Below are 13413 nucleotides of genomic sequence, written 5' to 3' on the forward strand. Positions count from 1 at the left end.
TGATTGAGGGTCCGAGCTAGAACCACTGGTTGCCAATCATTTCAATTCCCCTCAGCATTCCCACACAGATATGTCTGTCCTCGGCTTCACCCGTTGCCAGAGTGAGGCTAAATGTAAACTTGAGGAACAACACATCCTATTTCTCCTGGACGGCCTTTATTTCAATGCCGTGGACATCAACTTTTCTTTCCAATTTTTGGTAACTTAATCTCCATGTGATCCTAGTGTTTCCATCTTTTGCATTCTCCTGTTCTAACTTTTCTCTCTAACCCCACCCTTCCCTTCCTCTACTTGCCTTTCTACACTCCCACCTGTGCAATACCCTATCACCTCAGCCCCTCCTCAGCTACTTCCCCCACGCACTTTGATATATTTAATATCACCTCTTTGTGCATTGGTCATGATAAGGGTTCCCGACCTGAAACTATTTCTATCCATGGTTGCTGACTGCCATGCTGTCCCTCCAGCATCTGAAGTTTGAATATTAAAAAATAACAAGTTGATTTCTCTGTGTTTCAGTGAGTAACAACTAATATTAAAAAAAGGACAGTCAACAAAAGTGCTGGAGAAACTCAGCTGGCCACACAGCCTTCAGAGAAAACAAAAGGCAGTCAACATCTCAGAGTGAAACACAAAAGTCTCTAGTTGCTGTGATTGTTGTTAAACACATAGAAATGTTGGAGGAACTCATCATAGGAGGTAAAGATATATTATGAACGTTTCGGGCCTGAGCCTTGCTTCAAGGAATGACCAAAGAACAGGAAGGCGTCAGAATAAAGACAAGGCTGCCTGAGGGAGGAATCCAGGCCAACAAAAGGTGTTAATTGGATATGATAAGAGGAGAGTTGAGAAATGATTTTGGCTCTGTGAAAGGAGACAGAGGGAGACAGGAAGAGAAAGAGCAAAAGACAAAGCTGGGGAAATGATGATGGGGATGAAGGGGGGGGTTAAATGGAAGTCAGAGACATGTCAGCAAGGGAATCGAATGGGAAATTTAAATGGGTGGCCACTGGGAGATCCACACTATTGCATCGGGCAGAGCCAAGGTGCTCAACAAAGCGATCTTCCTGTCTGTGTAGAGAAGACCACAATGGGAGCATGGGATGGAGTAGATGACCCCTGCAGATTCACAAGTGAAATATTCACTTGGAAGGACTGTTTGGGGCCATGAATGGTAGTGAGAGAGGATGTGTTGGCATGTGGAGCATCTCCTGCGGTCACAGGAGTAAGTGTCAAAGGGGACGATTGGAGGGGAGGGTGACATAGACAAAGGAGTCATGAAGTGAGCGGACCCTGTGGAAGGGAGAAAGAGGAAGAGAAAGGAATATGTGACGTGGTGGGATCTTATAGTAGGTGGAAGAAATGGCAGAGGATGATGTTGGACATGAAGGCTGGTGGGGTGGTAGGTGAGGACAAGGGGAATCCTGATCTCGTTGCTCGAGGGGGCGGAGGGGTCCAGGGCAGATGTGTGGGTAATGGAGGTTATGCAGGTGAGGCTCGAGTTGATGGTGTCTTGGGCTTCTTCAGGAGTGCCAAAAATCAGGCAGACACCTGAATGAGAAGGTAGGGGAGACGAAAGGGGAAGAGCACAGGCAAGCAAGTGATGGATGGATACAGGTGGGGGGGGGGGGGAGTTAAGAAAAATGCACTGGATTCAAAATGGGTTGTGTTCACTTTCACAAAGCATGGATGTGCCCCCCCCCCCCTCACCCACCCACCATCCCATCATGAGCATACCATTGGCTTGCAGCTCCAGTGATCTAGATACAAGGTGGACCTCCAGTTTCCACGCTCTCACCAAAATCCGGTTTCCTCCCTCATTCCAATGAACACACATATCAGTAGGTTAGTCAGCTGCTTCAATTGTTTCCCACTCCCCACCCATCCATTCAAGTTAGAGAGTCTGGGGAAAGTTGATGGGAATGTGGGTACAAAAACATAAAATAAATTAATGTATTTGTATTCTGCAGCTCCTGTGAAGAGATTCAGGCTCACATTCTGTATTAATAATCTAGAAATCTGTCTTAAATAATTTCTAATCTACCATACCCTGCAAGCAATCACTTCCAAATAAAGACTCTTGATAACATAGGCACTAACTGGATAGCTGGTTCTTGTGGGCAGTCTGCTCTTTTAAAACAGCCAGGCAGTTCATCGAGTTTGATGCAGAACAAAGCCATTTACAGTTTTCTTCAGTGAAATCAGTCCTCCAACCATTGGACAAGAGTTTCAAGGGAGATATGGAGCTTGCAAAGAGACATGGAAGACAGGCACTTACAGGATGGGCAAATGTGATTAATGATTTTGAGAACAATGTTGTAAGCTATTCCTCATAAATATGGTCTGGATTGTTTTGTGTTAATTTCATTTTTTTTGCACTGTGGCCAAGTAGACATTGTCATGCTGAGTAGACAAGTCTGCATCTACTGCGATTCCGCTGCCATTCTTCCTCCTCCTCACCCAGTTCCTCAGCTACTCGCAGTTGAGTTGGAGTGCAGTCTCCTCCTAGTGCAGAATGCTTCTGGACATGTCCAGAGAGTGGATGGAATCTCCAATCTTCTGAAGGATTGTTCTATAATGATCTATGTGCACCATGGCTTTGTCAAAACACATGTTGTGCATTTGGGGTGAGCTGAGGTTTGAAGGTCTGCAAGGGCAGTTAGGGAAGGACAGGCTAGTGAGCCAAACATCAGTGGTAGGAAAGTTACTGGAGTGGATTCTGCAGGTCAGGAGCTATTAGCTTTGGAAAAGCAAGGTCTCATTAGGGACAGTCAGCATGGTTTCATGCATTGGAAATTGATTCTCACAGATTCGACTGAAGAGGTGACAAAGAGGATTGACAAGGGCAAGAGGCAGACATTATCTTCATGTTCTTTAGCCATGCCTTTGGCAAGGTCCCACATGGTAAGCTAGTCAGAAGGTCAGATGACATGGGACCCAGGGTGAGCAGGCTAACTGAATATATAATGAACTTGTTGATAGGATTCAGAGGGTGGTGGTAGAGGGTTGTTATTTAGTTTGGAGGACATTAATCTGTGGCAGCCCACAGGGATTAGTGCTGAGTCAGATGTTGTTTATCATCTATTCATATATAGAGAGTGTTGAAGAACAGAGAGACTTGGAGTTGCTGGTCCATAGTTCCGTGAACCTGGCAATACAGGTCAATAGGCTGGTGAAAAATGCATTTGGTGCACTTGCCATCAATCAGTCAGGGCGTCAAGCACAGGAGCAGAAATGTCATGTTACAACTGTACAACATATTGGTGAGACCATACTTGGAGTATTGTGTGCACATCTGGTCATGCAGCTATGGGAAAGATGTCATTAAGCTGGTATGGGTGCAGCAAAGATTTACAAAGATCAGACTATAGTGTTTGAATTACAATGAAAGGTTTAATAAGCTGAATTCCCCCCCCCCCCCCTGGAGTGTAGAAGGCTGAGGGGTAGATAAAGTGAATAGTCACGGTTATGCACAGTCGATTGTAAAAATTATTATGATCATAAAAAAAATTACTGAAACAAAAATAAATTCAAATGAGACATTTCACTTAGCTCAGAAACAGGGGTACAAGAACGAGATTGCACTGATCTCGGTTTGACCCCAGTTACCATAACAATTATAATTTGAGATGAAACTGCAGACAATAAGCTTTGAGACTGAATATTTGTTTCTGTGATTCCTCCATGAATTGCAGTAAGGTCAAAAATAAATCATGTTTGTGTCACTGCATAATGTTCACTGTCTAACAGCAAACAAACAAGATGCATGCGAATGATACAAAATGAAAAGGCAGTGCAAATATCATTACCAATAACAAATAGCTAAAGAGTAAAGTGACAGGTAGAGTTTAAAACCCATCAACAAGTGAAATCCTGCCAATAGCAAGATATTAAAATGAGTTTCAACATGATTATATGCTGGATGCCAGTCTAATTTAAAATTTAAATTAGCTGTGCCTATTACAACATTTTACAACAAATTAATTGAGTAGCTGGCTGACTTCATTACAAACAGAACCAGGAATACATCAATGTTTAACGAACAAGCTAGCTGGTAATAAATTACCTTGAAACTTGTAATATAAAATGGAAGAAATGATCAATTAAATACAAAACATTTTAAGAATAAACTGTGCACATCGCTTTTTAAAAAGCACCGATAATGGAAATAATACAGCAAAGTGGGACAGGTTAGCATTTTGCAAGCATCATTAGGGAAGCAGCAGGGGAGATCTGCATGTTCCTCAAAGTGCTCATTGTCGTCTAACTGTGAATGAACACAGACAATAGCCATTACTCTGCTTGTAAACAACCAGTTTCAAACAGTTGATTTTTGTAGACTGAGCACTGATCAAATAGGGACTAATATTATTGAAATTCAAATGCTAACAGTCTTACAAATTGCTCTGCTCTTTACCAAGACATAGATTCGATCGTGTTATTGACAGCATTGATGGGAAGTGTCATTCGCTGTGCAATGTTGGAATTTTCAACAGCGCACCAATTCTTGACAGCTATCATTCCTGAATTCTGTGAATGAAAATTATTAGCAAATAGATTCCTTGATTGTGATTTCAACAGCTGTAATTTAAGCAGAAATGTTGTTGATGCTGAGCAGAGTCGGAGTTGAAATCAAGTCAATTTTCTGCTTAACTGTAACCCCGCCCCCTTGATTGTGTTCCCACTCTTGCATCAGGTAGCTGAGTATCCTGCTATGTCATGCATCTTCAATGGGTTTACCAATCCTGTCATATTGTTCTGGAGTCTCCTGAAGTTAAAAGTCGATCTCCCACCACTGCTGCTAGCCACCCGGGAGAAAAATCAATGGCACTAAACAATCATGCTTTCAGAATCTATTTTGAATATATAAAAATATACTGGAAAATAAAATTTTAATTTACTGTGAAAATTATGTGTAGCAAGTTCTGTGGTAATAACTGATGTGTAATTGCTCTAATAATTGTGATGAAGGAGAAGAAAGATGAAGGATTTGCAACTAAATTTAATGGCAGGAACAGCTTTTAATGTTTTCTGTTGGGAAAGCCGCTAAGGTAAGGTTAGCCCATCATGAGAACTGGGGATGTTGGGGTGGGGGGGGGTGGGGTGGAGTGGGGTGGGAGTTATGACATGGTTTGGGGTGCGGTGGCACATATCACAAGGGGTAAAAGATGGTCAAAGTGAGATTAGAGTAAGCTGAATATCCTGTGTGGCACAGAGAAGTCATACCGAGCAAGGAGACGGACATCAGGGGTTTAATGATCACCGTGGAGACTGGGATCAGATATTGCTGAGTTTTTGGATGATTTAGCCATCCACAAGAGGTCAGACATTTATGAGGGTCTCACCACTCAGAAGTAACCTGACCATGCTGGATAATTGTTCCATATCTCCTGGTCCTACAATCTGTCTTTCAACAGCTCTTACCTGATGAACACAATCCTTCACGTATCCAGGAAAACTAAGGGGTGAAATCCTGTAAAACTGAAGCGACATTAAATCAGAAGCAGGCAGCTTCTTTGAATATTTTCATTTCTGACAGACCTCCTGCTTTTGAGGGTACTTCTTGCATACAGAATCATGCTGGTGCCATGAGCTGTATTTAGCAGCAAGCAATCCCCCTTCCACTATTCACAGATACCCAGCATCCGCAAGATGTGCTTTATATCATTATATAACATGTGTTCAGCATGTAAGTATTTGAAACCATTGCAACTTAATGTAAAACAAGAATCTCTTCAGTAATCCTAGCAGCTCACCAACATTTCAGTGACTGCTGTTATGACTTGTGAGAGTTCTTAGTGAGGGAACATACAGCAACATGACACAAATAAATTCTGAATGTTGAAAATTGCCCTTCACCATAGACTAAAGAAAATTATGTTTCCCCTAGATGCCAGCACCATTAAATTGGATTAAAACATAATTTTTATATTTGATGTAAAAAAAGAACAAAGAAACACATGCATCAATATGGGGTCTTATATTGCAATTCATAAGAATATCATATATAATTCTAATACTATTTGACACTGATTATAAGGTTATTGGTAGTGTACTTTAATTTTGTTATAAAAATGAAAAGACCAACCAGCCTGTGGCACACCAGAGAACCCTTCTTGCCAATAGTATGGATTCTCATACCAGGTACTGCTGTGCTTTTGGATGGGTTAGGCATCCACAAGAGGTCAGGCATTTATGTCTAAATGACTGTAAGTAATTTGATGTGATTATTACCCCTGCATAAATTGACCACTTCACTCTCCAGTGTTTCACTCTCCCACTAGACAAAGCATGAATGCTGAAATCACTGCCTTTTTTTGTTACATCCAAACAAAATCATTAACATGTATCACATTCAGATGGCAGTTATGAGGCATCGCTTCATTGATTATTGTGAGAAATAAAAGCTTATGGCAAATAGATTTTTACGTGAGAGAGCTCAAAATTATCCATTTTGACAGGATTTTTTTAAAAAAAGCACCTTATCTAACTGAAGAGCTCTCTGAAATGTGGAAAAATCTGGGGATCCTAATCACAGGTTACAAATAATTAGGAAAGCTAATCATTTATTGGTCAGGAAGCTGGATACAAATACAAGAGGTTATAAGATTCACTTTTCAGATTTATTGTCAGAGTGCATACATGACATCACATACAACCCTGAGATTCTTTCTCCTGTGGGCCAGGCAGAACTTCTACTTCCCAATAATTCAAAACATTCTTGAAGATGTATTCACCAGTTTAAGAATCTTATCCCATAGATCCTCCAATAAGTGTCTTGCAAGTTCCAGTTCCCAAGTCTTTTTAATCTTATTGTAAAGTAATGGACGTAACTTCAATAATCTATCATATATAATTCCAATTAATCCTTTCAGAGAAGGATTCAACTGAAAAATATTGCACACTAGATCTGGTGGATATACAAATGGAAAATCCAGTAATATAAGAAATTTCTAATCTGTAAATATCTAAAAAAACAAATATTTGGTAATGTAGCAGTCCGCTAACCAAGACGTGATCCAATGCACAAAATGGCCGACGAACGCAGCGACCGTGCAGACCCCGTGGGGGCCAGCAACCTTCATCCCAGGTGACCAACCATGCAGTGGGAAACAGCGAGCAATGGTGGGAAAGCCACCCAGTTGGAGATCAGTACTGCTGTGACGTCACTCCTGATGTCAGTAGTGAGGAATGAAGATAAGCAGATCTGCCAGTGCAATAAATCAGTCTTCGACTTCGACTCCTCGTGTGTGTGTTTTTCTTCCACACTTCATAGTAGCATACACACTACATTGGTGACACCAACAGGTCCAACCGGCAGTTGGGCTCAAAGATGGTGGATCAACCAGTGCTTCATGAGGTTTCATTGAAGCTGCCAACTTTCTTGGCGTCACAACCACACGTGGTTTGAACAGGCAGAGGCTCAGTTCCACCTCCAACAGATCACCTCAGATGATACACATTACTACTACTTGGTGAGCTTGTCAACCAGGAGACAGCAGCAAGGGTCATCAACTTCCTACAGCAGCTTCCAGAGCAAGGCAAATGCAATGCCCTCAAGGAGCTATTAACCCGCACCTACCTTCAGGCTCTCACGGCAGGAGTACACCGTCCAATTGCTATATACGGATGGTTTGAGGAACAAGGGCCCATCCTCCCTCATGAGAGAAATGCTCACCCTTGATGAGGGACACAGGCCTTGTGTGCTCTTCAAGCAGATTTTCCTGGAACAGCTACCCGAAGATATCCACTCTTGCTCACCGATGAGGACCTCAGAGACCCAAGGAAAGTCATAGCTCGGGCGTAAGTGCTCTAGAGAGCAAAGAAGGAAAACAGTACTTCAGTGGTGCAGGTCACTTGGCCCTGCACACAGCCAGCAACAAGGCCACAGAAAACAGAGAGGCAAATGAACCCCCCTCCCCAACCAATCATCAGTGGTGGGGTGCGGGGGGGGCCCATTGAAATGGCTGCGATGGTTGGTTAACATGACAGCCTCTTCCACGTGTGGGACTCTCTGTCCGGAAGGCGCATCCTCCTCGTTGACACTGGTACCAAAATAAGTGTGCTTCACCCCCCCCCCCCCCACCGCCCCCTTGGCCTATGATGCTCAGAATGGGAAGGTCGGCCGGGCACTGAGGGCAGTGAACAGCACCACCATACAAACGTTTGACACCTGCACTGTCCACCTCCGCTTCATCAGCAACTGGTTCATGCGGACATTCACGATTGCGGCTGTGGTGCAACTGTTCCTGGGAGAAGACTACCTGCGACCCCATGCCTGCTGGTGGACCTTAAAGGACGGCGATTGGTGCACACCAGGACTTTTCAAACCACGCACCTGAGGGAAGCCAAGCTATCTGCCCACTACCTTGACTCCATTATGCTATCCGACTACGCATTCACACGGATCCTAGCGGAGTTCCCTCTGATCATAGCGCCACATATTTCTGCTGCCAAGATGAAGCACAGAGTAAGCACCACATCCTCACCGAGGACCCCCGCTCCAAGCTAGGGTACGTCGCCTTTCCCCTGTAAGGCTTATCCTCGCCAAGGAGGAGTTTAAAAAAAGGAAGGATAGTATGACATTCCAACAGCCCCTGGACCTCTCTCCCTGCACATGGTACTGAGGACAGGAGGGTGGAGACCATGTGGTGACTATCACCGGTTCAACGAGGCCACCACATCCGACAGGTACCCCATGCCCCACATCTAATATTTTGCCACTAGTACAGGGCATGAAAAGATCAGGTTTACCATGGTGTTATCATGCATTCCTGAAAGGGCAAAGTTTAAGACCCATGGTAATCTTCAAATGCAAAATTAAAATGAAAATTAAATTCCCTGCAGGTATTTTTTTACATTTTTCATGAAAAAGGATGGATGGATGAAAATGGTATAAAACTATGGATAGACAATGTATGGAACAGGCAGCAAAAAATGGAGTTTGCTGTAGCCACTTAACTGAGGAGACTAAAAGTAAATTAGCACTACATAATACTTACATGGCGGTTATCCTCGGTGGTTTGAAGTCTATAATTGCAACCTCTTGATGTCTGCTTGAACAAGCCATTCAAAGACCATGTGAGCAAGGAATTGACTGCATGGATGTCAAGTGCAGAGAAGTCGTTTACAAAAGGCGAGGCAATGCATGCTGCATCACTTGATGTGCTGTGTGATTTGGTGATAAAGGCATGGGACAAAGTTAAAGTAGAGACTGTGATAAAATCATTCAAAAAGTGCAGTATCTCTTGTGCAATTGATGGCACGGAAGATGATTTATTGTGGGACACTGACGACGAAGCTGAAACCGCCTCATCAGATACAGACTAGGACCCATATGATGACTGTTTAAAGAGTGAGAGTATGGATGTGCTTGCTGCCCTCCTTGCTTCAGACAATGATAGTGAGAGTGATTTTGAAGGGTTCTAATTAGGATGTTTTCAATAAAAATCTCAATGAAAATCTGTTGCAGTTGGATATTTTTTTGGTTTTTTCAAGGGTTGACTTATACACTAAATCTGCTTTTCTTGGGTTGACTGAAACGTTGGATCAGTGCGGATTGGATTTGGAGCTGAATTTAAGGTGTCAAAATTATATCCGGTGAATAAGTCAACCCTCATTTTTTGAGAGATTTGTTTGGGTTTCTTATATGCCGAAATATACGGTATGTGCTCTGACAATAAATCTGTACCTTGAAATTTGAATTTTCTAAGGAAACTGTTGCCAACAGGAGAGATTTAAACAACTTGAAGCCGCTGATTTAAATTTTTGAGCAAAAACTGCAAGGAAAATACAGAGATAAACTAATTTAAAATGACGATGTGGTATGAAGTGGAAATCCTGCTCCTTTGGGTTGGTGGAAGCAGACTGGACGGGGATGTAGTCGATCTGTACTTTTAATAAGGAATTTGATAAGTGCAAAACCATGATATGGAGCGAAGTTCAGAGACTGATGTAAAAGGAGTTGACATAGACTAGATGAATCCAGTCGATCCTACCTAATCCCCACATAAAACACAACCTCTCATAACCTCTCCTCCTCAAGAAACTCAAATAGAATTTTGGGTTATGTGATAGCAATGTCACAGGCTGGCGATAAATTACCCAAGTTTGCGACAAGGGATAAGGGCTCTAAACCATTTATATTGGTCAATGGAAAGGTTATTAATCAACAGAAAATGAAACAGTACCAATTACACCCTTTAGATCCATCAATGAAAGGAGAATTTGTTTCTCAGGCACATTTGTGAAAAGAGAAAAAGAGCTAATATTTCAGGCCAGAAACATTTCATCAGATAGAAAGGTCCCAACCTGAAATATTGACTCTAATTTTATCTCCACAGCTTTTGTCTCGCCTGAGTTTTCTCAGTATCCTCTGTTAGTTCAGATTTCTAGCATCTGTTCATTTGATTTTTTTCTGATAGATCTTAACAGACAATAGCGTCGGATAGTTCTTCCCCCAACAAAAATTGTCATCTTCAATTCAGAAAGGCTGATACTGAAATAAAAATCTAAAACAGTGGTTCTCAACCTTTTTCTTTCCACTCACATATCACTTTAAGTAATCCCTATTGCCATAGGTACTCTGTAATTAGTAAAGGATTGCTTAAGGTGGTATGTGAGTGGAAAGAAAAAGTTTAAAACCACTGTTTTAATCGTACCTAATTGACTTGTTATGTGCACGGTTTCATAACTCCAAAGGAAATGGGCCAATGACAATTTTTCTCAAACAAAATATTTCAGTAACAATTGGGTCTAGAGCAGTGATTCTCAACCTTCCCTTCCCACTCTCGTACCACCCTAAGCATTCTCTTATTAATCACAGCATAGCATAGCATAGGGATAACTTAAAGTGGAAAGTGGTATGTGAGTGAAAAGAAAAACGTTGAGAACTACTGATCTAAAAGATTAAGACTAAGTTTTTTTATGATTTTTACTAAGTAAATAATTTTTATCACCGTGGATCCCTAAAGTGTAGAGGAATTTCATCATGCTATAATGAAGATTGGGAAATTAAAGACAGCACCTAAATCATTACCACGACCTCTGCTGTGGAAATGCCCACACTACAGAAATCTTAAGCTCTTCTGCTTTGGGGCAGTCAGTAACATTCTGAATTCCTATCCAAAGGCAGTAACAGCATGAAATTCTCTTCTTCTTTCTTTGGCTTGGCTTCACGGACGAAGATTTATGGAGGGGTAATGTCCATGTCAGCTGCAGGCTCGTTTGTGGCTGACAAGTCCGATGCGGGACAGGCAGACACGGTTGCAGCAGTTGCAAGGGAAAATTGGTTGGTTGGGGTTGGGTGTTGGGTTTTTCCTCCTTTGTCTTTTGTCAGTGAGGTGGGTTCTGCGGTCTTCTTCAAAGGAGGTTGCTGCCCGCCGAAATGTGAGGCGCCAAGATGCACGGTTTGAGGCGATATCAGTCCACTGGCGGTGGTCAATGTGGCAGGCACCAAGAGATTTCTTTAGGCAGTCCTTGTACCTCTTCTTTGGCGCACCTCTGTTACGGTGGCCAGTGGAGAGCTTGCCATATAACACGATCTTGGGAAGGCGATGGTCCTCCATTCTGGAGACGTGACCTACCCAGCGCAGTTGGATCTTCAGCAGCGTGGATTCGATGCTGTCGGGACTGACATTTCTCACCATAAACAGGATAAATTACACTGAACAACAAAGATTTTGCTTCCTGAACACTTTTGGGTATGTTTTATGGATTTTGGACTGCTGATTACAAAAATCAATTTTTTACTATCACATGCCAATTTTTAGATATAACCTATTTTTGTTATTTCCTGCCATATTTAAGTCTACTTCAGACATACAAAACCATGAAGTGTACATGTCATTGAAATTTCATTTTCTGCATTCCCACTTGGACTTCTTCCTGGCTTATCTTGGTGCAGTCAGTGACAAACATAGTGAAGGGTTTTACCAGGACATTGTGACCATGGAAAAGCAGTATCAGGGCAACTGGAATCCACCAATGCTGACCGACAATTGTTGGACACCAACACAAGTGGAGTGCAAATGAAAATCAGTGGCAAAACATTTTTAGGTCAGTCAAACTTCCACAATATGTCAGCATCATTATGCAGAATGCTATATTCAATAAAATGTAATTCAATGTTTCTCCAACTTCCTACATATACAGCAAATCTGAAATTGTGTTCAGCTAAAAGTTGTCTCATAATCCCCAATTTTGTTTATCAGGATGCAAATCATGAAAAAATTGGTTGTAGAATTGATGTAGAAGGTCAGCCACAGGGCCATTCTAGCTCACATCTGGATACAAAGCACAAAGGAGTTTAATGATCTCTCCATGTTAGGAAAGGTGAGATGCATACTCCCAATATATAGAAATAACAAGCATGAACTATAATATGATCACTTCCACCTCATCCTCTTTAGGTTCAGTTTTCAGTCCCTTTTCCCATTACTCTTCTGACTGCAGATTCTGCTGTAATCAATTCCAACAAGAATGATGTTGAATCTACTGAAGGAATACAAACTTTTCTTTACTTCAGTCTATGGTTTGAACAATAAATCATCATTTGAAAAAAATATCCACTTGCTATAAACACTTCAATTGAGGCATTAGATTGTTAAATTTTCAGGTGCATGAACTTTCACTAAAATTGGCGAAAAAATAAACAAAACAACAGGGAAAGGAGGTGAGGAGAGGAATACACAAAAGTGCTGGAGAAACTCAGGAAGTCACGCAACATCCATTGGAAGCATTGGGTACCAGAGGACCATAGACCTCTACAGCACAGAAACAGACTGTTCATGCCTTCTCGTTTGTGCCATATTGTTATTCTGCCTAGTTCCACTGACCGTCATCCACACCAAATCCCTCCATACCCTTCCAGTCTGTGTATCTGTCCTAATTTTGCTGAAATTGTTTGTTTGATAGGTTGAGATCGGATGGCCTCGTCTAGCACTTAAAATCAGTTAAACAAATCTTTGTTTGTGTAATGTGTTGTGAATAGTCAAGTTGTGGGACATGGCCCAACAGACTCAACTTTACAATAAAAATAGAAATCTGTATAGTCTGAGTAGCTGGAGATTTTCCATTGCCTTACCAAAGACAACACATTCTGGAGACAAGCAAGTTTATTCCAATCTTAACTGCCACATTCAGTCATCCTGTCTTTCCCTATTGGACATGCAGGTTCCATGAAAACAAGAAAATCTGCAGGTGCTAGGGTCTAGTGCAATATACAAAAGTGCTGAAGGAAGTCAGCAGGTCACACAGCATCGAGCCATCAATGTTTCAGGCCTGAGCCCTTCTTCAGGGCATGTCCTGCACAATAAAGTAGGCCGTAGTAGAAAGATCCTGATCATATGAACCTGCAGCCAGAGTCCATGTCATTCAACTTTGTGCTTGATTATATGGTCAAATTAACCTTCA

At 41.9% G+C, this 13413-nt stretch overlaps 1 protein-coding gene across 3 annotated transcripts in view; it reads right to left on the bottom strand.

The window, feature by feature from the left end:
• LOC138758024 (E3 ubiquitin-protein ligase MARCHF1-like) overlaps positions 1 to 13413 on the bottom strand; it is a 459755-nt gene that overhangs the window by 313014 nt on the left and 133328 nt on the right. The window contains exon 1 of one of the 3 annotated variants that reach the window (XM_069926296.1): positions 7679 to 7806. The exons of the other annotated variants lie outside the window; for them this stretch is intronic. The gene's annotated coding sequence lies outside the window, so the exon portion shown is untranslated. Of the gene's footprint in view, positions 1 to 7678; positions 7807 to 13413 lie in introns of those variants that run through there. 3 annotated transcript variants of the gene reach the window in all.

This window comes from Narcine bancroftii, chromosome 3 (assembly GCF_036971445.1).
Source record: "Narcine bancroftii isolate sNarBan1 chromosome 3, sNarBan1.hap1, whole genome shotgun sequence".
Lineage (NCBI taxonomy): Eukaryota > Metazoa > Chordata > Chondrichthyes > Torpediniformes > Narcinidae > Narcine > Narcine bancroftii.